Source organism: Haplochromis burtoni, unplaced genomic scaffold (assembly GCF_018398535.1).
Source record: "Haplochromis burtoni strain Fernald_Lab_line unplaced genomic scaffold, NCSU_Asbu1 Contig_10, whole genome shotgun sequence".
NCBI lineage: Eukaryota > Metazoa > Chordata > Actinopteri > Cichliformes > Cichlidae > Haplochromis > Haplochromis burtoni.
The window spans coordinates 2,352,146-2,358,961 of NW_024582371.1; positions in this window are offsets into that span (position 1 = coordinate 2,352,146).

Here is a 6,816-nt window from a genome sequence, read left to right on the forward strand (position 1 = left end):
CTCTGCCGCTCTGTTTTGCCTTTAGCCAACTCTTAACCTTCACTGTGAAAGCTTCAACATGTATTCAACACATGACAGTCCATTATAGCGAGTACAGATTGTCCACATTTAGATCTGCATTGTGATATTTTACAGCAGACAGCCATCATACTCCCAGTCACTCTGTTACTGTCTTGAAGCACGTGGGGACTTTGGCCTGTGGAAGAAGCAGGTTGAATGTGTGTGTGTGTAAAAGTACTCGCCACACATTGCAAATTTCCAGAGGTCACATTCAGAAAAGTTTTCACGGCCTCAGGTCGGTGAACCCTGCTCAGAGGTCTGCTCAGAGGTCTGCTCAGAGTGGCAGAGGTAAATTTTAGTATGTTTCAAACTGAGCATATAGACTGTTCGGTTCATTTAGCAGTGCGGTATTGTCTCTGTTTGTAACACGAGTCCAGTTTCCAGTCTGCGCCCGTGCTGCCTCTTTGCCTCTCTGATGCATTTCTAGGGTTGCAAAAATAGAAGGGAGTGGGCACATAGTTATGGGTCACATCTTGTAATTTCTGGTGGGATTTTGGCTGGGTTGTGCTCATATGAATTCTGTGGGCACTGTGTTTTCCAGGCAGCTGCCACACATGTGGCTTTTCCCCAAGTGACTGCATCAGATGATAAATATCTCATCTAGTGCAATCAACTCAGCCCTGAAGCACACAATCAGCTTCCTCAGTCCATACTTTAGCCAGTGGGTTAAGTAGAGCTGCACAGCACTCCCAGAATGGTTGCAGACATTTAGTCTTATTCAACCAGGTCATATGCATAATGATGCCTATTCTGGAGCAAAGATTTAATGTGGCATAATATTTCAGTAGAAGTGTTGCAGCTCACAGTTTTTACACTTTTCAGCCTCTGGGTCTTACATTTTAGGCGGTAATTCTGGTGTTTCAGCATCTTAAAGGGGATTATTTTAGACAACTTAAAGAAAAGCAAAGATGAACTTAACAAGACTTTTGTCTTGTTTAACCGTCAGCACTTCTGCTCTCCTTCCCTATATCTGTCTGCCTTAACATTCCTTTTGGATTTTTTTACTGTCCTCCTCTTACCTTCCCCTTTTGCTACAGAGATGAATGGCCACAGATGAGGATGGAAGCGGCTGCCTGATGGGGGAGCGTGAGTGAGCCATCACTCTTGTAATGAGGTGCTGGAACAGAAACTCAGATCAGTGGGAGTGGTAGTGGGTAGGTTGGAATGGAGTGACGGGTAATAAGGAGTGATCAGTCCATGAAAGGTCAGACTGGAAGTCAGGCAAGATGAGGAAGAGAACAAACACCCTAGTGTTAGTGGGAAACAGAAATAGCTGCTAGGGGCTTGGTTACAGTTTGAGGTCAGCTTGTGGAGGTGTGTTTCGATGTGTTTATGTGTGTCTAGGGGGGTGGCCAGGAACCCCTCCCAGGAAAGAAGCTAAGGGTGCAAGTGATTGGCTATTGTATGAATATGTCAAGGTTTTCAGTACCTGCTGCGAGGGGAAGGGTAATGAGAGCAGATCTAGTGTGGAGGTGTTTGTTTAGGGGGCACCAGGAAGTATCTAATTAATGCCATCCCAGGGGCCCTGGTGAGGCCTGACCTTCTGTTCAAAGCCTCCAACGCCTCCCCCTGCCTAGGCTGCCATCAATAAGGCTTGAATTATTGATAGGAGGAGAAGCAGGAGAAAACGGAGAGGGATTTGGGATTTCTTCACTGGATGTATGTGTGTGCACGTCTGTTGTCATTTCCACGCGCGAAAGCATCTGAGCTCACAGGAAGTTGAACGATCTATAAAGGGACAGTTAGATGAGACTAACCCCAAGGGTGGACGTCTCTCAGGGCTACAGGGAGAGAGCATCCTAAATAACATGTATTCTTGAGAGAGTGGGGTTAAAGGTGATGGGAGACAGAAGGCAGGAGGTAGAGGAAAGCAACAGGAGAGTCATGAGTACGACAAGACTTGCATCTTGATTGGAAGCGGAAAGAGACAGGGAGAGGTAAATGTAGAGGAAATGAAGAGTGAAAGAAGGGAAAAGAGGCATGATTTGTACTATTATCAAGGAATGTGCTTATGTGAAATGCAGCACATCGTGCTGAGACGCAGCAGGGGGATGGACAGGGAGGGGGTGGCAGAGGGAGTGCTGTGACTCCTAAATCAGGCTGATGCTTTTCCCAAATGCTCCACTGTTATTTTGCTGCAGCTGGGGCTCGCTCACAGGAAACAGATGGAGGTAATAAAGCTAGGAGCTGGGTGGACGCTGCAATCCCACTGGGCTATCTCTGAGCAGGCACACTCCATTCTGGCCTTGACACACATAAAACCCAGTGAGGATTGAGTAGGGCATGAATGGCTGGCGGGCAAGGTGACCAGCAGGGCAGGGATTCAATCTAGGGGAAGCAGGGTGTGTTTAAGACTTAAGGTTTGCGAATAATTCTCAAATAGACTCCAGAAGTAAGGTCTTAAATATCAGCAGTGAAGTAGAGAACACTGATTTGGAACATGGTCCAGGGTGGTGGACAATAAGTCAGTACACAGCACATGATAAATCTCACACCATATGCTAACTTTACTATGAGGTCTTTGAGAAGTCAAAGAATCTGGCCAAGAAATAACTCGCCACTTCCTATTTTTGCATTTTGCAGTTTGCGTACAAATAAGACAAACAAGATCTTCAGTCATATTGAAAAGAAAGTTTTCACTGGACTCTACTGTTCCTTGAAAATGCTAAGAACATCCCATAACTCAGTAGCTTATAGAACCACATTTATTGTGCTGATATGCCGTTGTTGTTGCCAAATGTGGTGTTGTGCATTATGGTCACATTTCTTCAGTTTGGTCTGGACATTGTTTCAGAAGTCTTGTTCATGTTCTTTTTATAAAGAAGAGCCTTCCTCCTGCTAACCCTTCCATACAATCCTTACTTGTTCAGTCGTTTTACTGTCACGATCTTTAACAAACAGAGGCCTGTAGAGCCCATGGTGTAGCTCTTAAGTTTTTTGCACTGTCTCTGAGCATTGCTGTCCAGCTCCTGAGAAGATTTGTAATTGTTGTGAATGTTTTTCACTTTTTATAATCTTTTCACTGAGTTACATCAAAGGTTGCATCTCTAAGGTCATTGCTGATCTCTTTCCTCCTTGGCAATGCGTTGAAACACACCTGAATGCTCTAGCTGATATAAATTCAGCTTTTATAGAGGTGCTCCTGCTTGGTGAGGGTCATTTAATCAAGTATATTGGATTAGCATTACCTGGCTGCTACTTATGTACTTAATTCCTAAAGAACAATAGCACTAAGAATATGCTTATGTATTTTTTCACAACACCTTCCTTTTCACAGGACTGTATACTCTGAATTTAAGTGTACAAGTGCTGAGAAGTCGATGTTTTGACTTGTTGGCTTTCCCTTGATATCTATAGTTTTTATCAGCCAAATGTACTCAAATCCTACAAACACCTTTAAAATTAATTAAAGCAGTGGGTTGATTTGATAAGTCAGATGTTTCAAATAATCGGAGGTGACTGCATGGAGTTATTGGTCCCATACAGTCAAAAAATAGTCTAGTATGTGTACTGTAAAATGATGACTTGTCACTTGCTTCAGTTTTTGTTTGTGGTGTATCGATACAAACCACATATTACCTTGCTGCTGCTGGCTCACTTTGCTCTGCCAGCATCAATGCATCTTGGGATTGATTCTAAACATCCACGGAAGGTGTGTGTGTATGTGTGTGTGTGTGGGAGAGAGAGAGAGAGAGAGAGAAAGAGAGAGGCATGAGATTAGTTTATGTTCATTGCTTTTCATTCTTTCAGCATCATCTTGCCGATATAACACCCACTGAGGCACCGTCCCCACATGGTAAATATAAGATTATTAACTATACATATGAAACTGACATTAAAATTGTTCAATTTGACCAGCTGCCTCAAAATACTTGTTTCTATCTGTTTCCCTGTCGTGGCATGTGTGTGTTTATATGAACATTAACTCACCCACTGACACTCTGTATATTTGCTAGTATTACGCAAATGGCAAGCAAGTGGGTTGTGAGTTTTCAAAAGACGATATGCACCAAGCAAACTACACTTTGTGCTGGAGAAGATTAATCACTCCTTTTATGTGGTGCATCGGCAGTACATTTAGATGAATATATCAGATTACTGATATCATTTAGATTAGATGAGATTCAACTGTGCTGTCAGTGCACATAAGACAGGTGCTGAGATAACAAAATGCAGTTTATAATCTAAGATGAAGTGCAAGGAGAAGAGAGATGTTTACATGTGTCAGGAGATTTATAAATATCTACATCCAGTTCATATTTTTGTTATGAACTTACCAGACAGTTTATTAGGTATGCCTTACTAACTTCCAGGTTAGACCCTGTTTTATTTTCACAACTGCTTTCATATTTCATAGCATAGATTCAACAAGGTGCTGGAAACATTCCTCAGAGGTTTTAGTCCATGTTGACATGATAGTATCACAGAGCTGTCGTGTGTCTACATGCCTAAGTGCATTGAGTTTCTGCCATGTGACTGACTGACAAAATATTTGTGTTAATGATCAGTTGAAGAAGAACAGGTGTACTTTGCAAAGTGGCTAGTAAGTGCATACAGCTGTTATATAACTAACCATAAAGGAGATGTACAGATCCTGAAGTCCACATTGATATCATTTGCTCACTCATCAGCCTTTCAGTGACCCTGTTGATCTCTCTGTTTGCAAGCAATGTTCATCCTGGAAGAGACCACTACCATCAGGATAGGAATGCTTCACCAGACGTTGAGCATAACTTTCCAACTTTTTCTCTGTCATCACTGAAGGGTTTTCACCTATTTTGTCATTCACCCGGAAGCCTTCTTTCGCCACATATCATATTCATCATCTGCTCTCAGAAAGTTAGATGCAACAATAACTCGACAACAATAAATAACACCGTCGTTGCTTAAATTACCTTGAAATCACACAGATTGCATAAAATCTCTCCAGACTAGAAACCCGAGCATGTTTGCATACATTTGAAAGACTAATTAGCCTGTGGTGATTAGCTCCAGCTCTTGCTTTTATTCCCTTCTCTTTTAATCCCAGCCCACCCTCACACCTACGCTCCTTCTTTGCTAAGTCATTAACAGCAAACCTCCCCTGGGAACTGAAGCTACCTGCGTCAAACAAAACAAATACTAGCTTGTTTCATGCATCAGCCGCATGAGCTCCTGGGACTGCCAGAGTATGAAGTCAGGAGACGGCTGCTCTCTCTAATGTATTTTTAATCACTTGTGTACACTTTTTATTCCCCTGTCCAGACAGCAGACACATGCAGTCAGTCTCCATGTCACCACCCTATTATCTAACATAGTTAAAGACTATTTTTGGACATATTTTAATCATTTTAGTCTTATTTTCTTTATTTCTTTATTATCTCTTTCTACATAATGCATAAACAAAGCTTGTGGAAGCAGAGAGGAATACCAAGCTGCCAGAGTGCTGTCCTGTGTTTCACTGAAACGCTGCACCTTCTGAGTCATCTAAAAAGAGGGGAAGGACAGTTGTCAGGTGTTCATCCACATGTACTGCATCTGCCGAATAACGAAACATTAACTTGGCATGGAGGGAGAAGCTCTGCCACCCCGATGAGATCACGGAGCGATCAAATTCCAAATTAGGATTACGCAGCGCTGCCAGGATGATGGCTTTTTCTTTTAGTTCAATAAACACAGCAATTATGTTTACATATAAAAGCTTCAACTCTGTCCAAGGCAATTGTCTTCCTTCTCAAGGAACTTGTGGCCTTATTTTGTTTAGCAAGGCAATTTCAGTACATATATATATTCGCATCCCTCAATATGTAAACACTCACAAAGGCACGAAGTTCTGGCACTAATGCGCTCTGATCTCCGATTCAAGGTTCACGTTTGTGCTGATGGAGAAAGAAACCGAGAGGTGAAGGGGGACACGTGGAGGAAGCGAGGCGATGGCAGAGATAACAAAGACGTCAGAGCAGGTTTGAGCTTCTGCAGGAGCAGCAGCAACAACCAGCGAGCCATTTGTGACAGTCTGTATTTTGTCTTTGCTGACAGATGGAGAGTGATGGCTGCTTTGATCCAGCACAAGATCTGACACATCTCCTCCTATCTGAGGACTCGACACATCCCCAGTGGCACGCAGAAGCCCCTGAAACTATTCGTAAGCAAAGAAAGAACTGCGCCTGAAACTAAAGTGCTACAAAGCCACCTGTCAAGAGCTGGATGTGATGTAATTACAAATTGTACCATTAACTTTCTTTTTTTTTTTTTTCAGCTAGAGGAGGCTAGACTTTTCTAGTCACGGCAAAGCCACATGAGGCAAAATACCTTCTGCCTATCTGTATAGGAAATTTATTGCGGCGTGTTCACATCACATAGAGTTTTGCTAAGACCCCACCTGCAGCAAAGTAAATGTTATCATTGCAGAAAATAAGCTGGTACGTACATTCGTATGGCTGTGAGCTCCCGAGCGGAAATCCACAGTTAAACAGTGAAAAGACCCTCCCAGTCTCTCTAAACAGTGGATAGGTGCTTCGCCCTGTGGTTAGATGTGCTCTCACCTTCTGTTTGCCTCCTGGTCGACAGGCTGTATAAACTCTTCTAGCCTGTAAGTAAAAGAAGAACCATGCTGCTTTTTCAGCAGCGTCTGCCCACTGACACACTGTGATATCATGATATCTCTGATGCTTAGTCCATGATACAAAGTTAAGAAGGGTTGAACATGAGCTCTGAGGGATTTACCCTCAGACACCCCACTGTGTATTATGTATTTATTAGGGGTGCAACGATTCA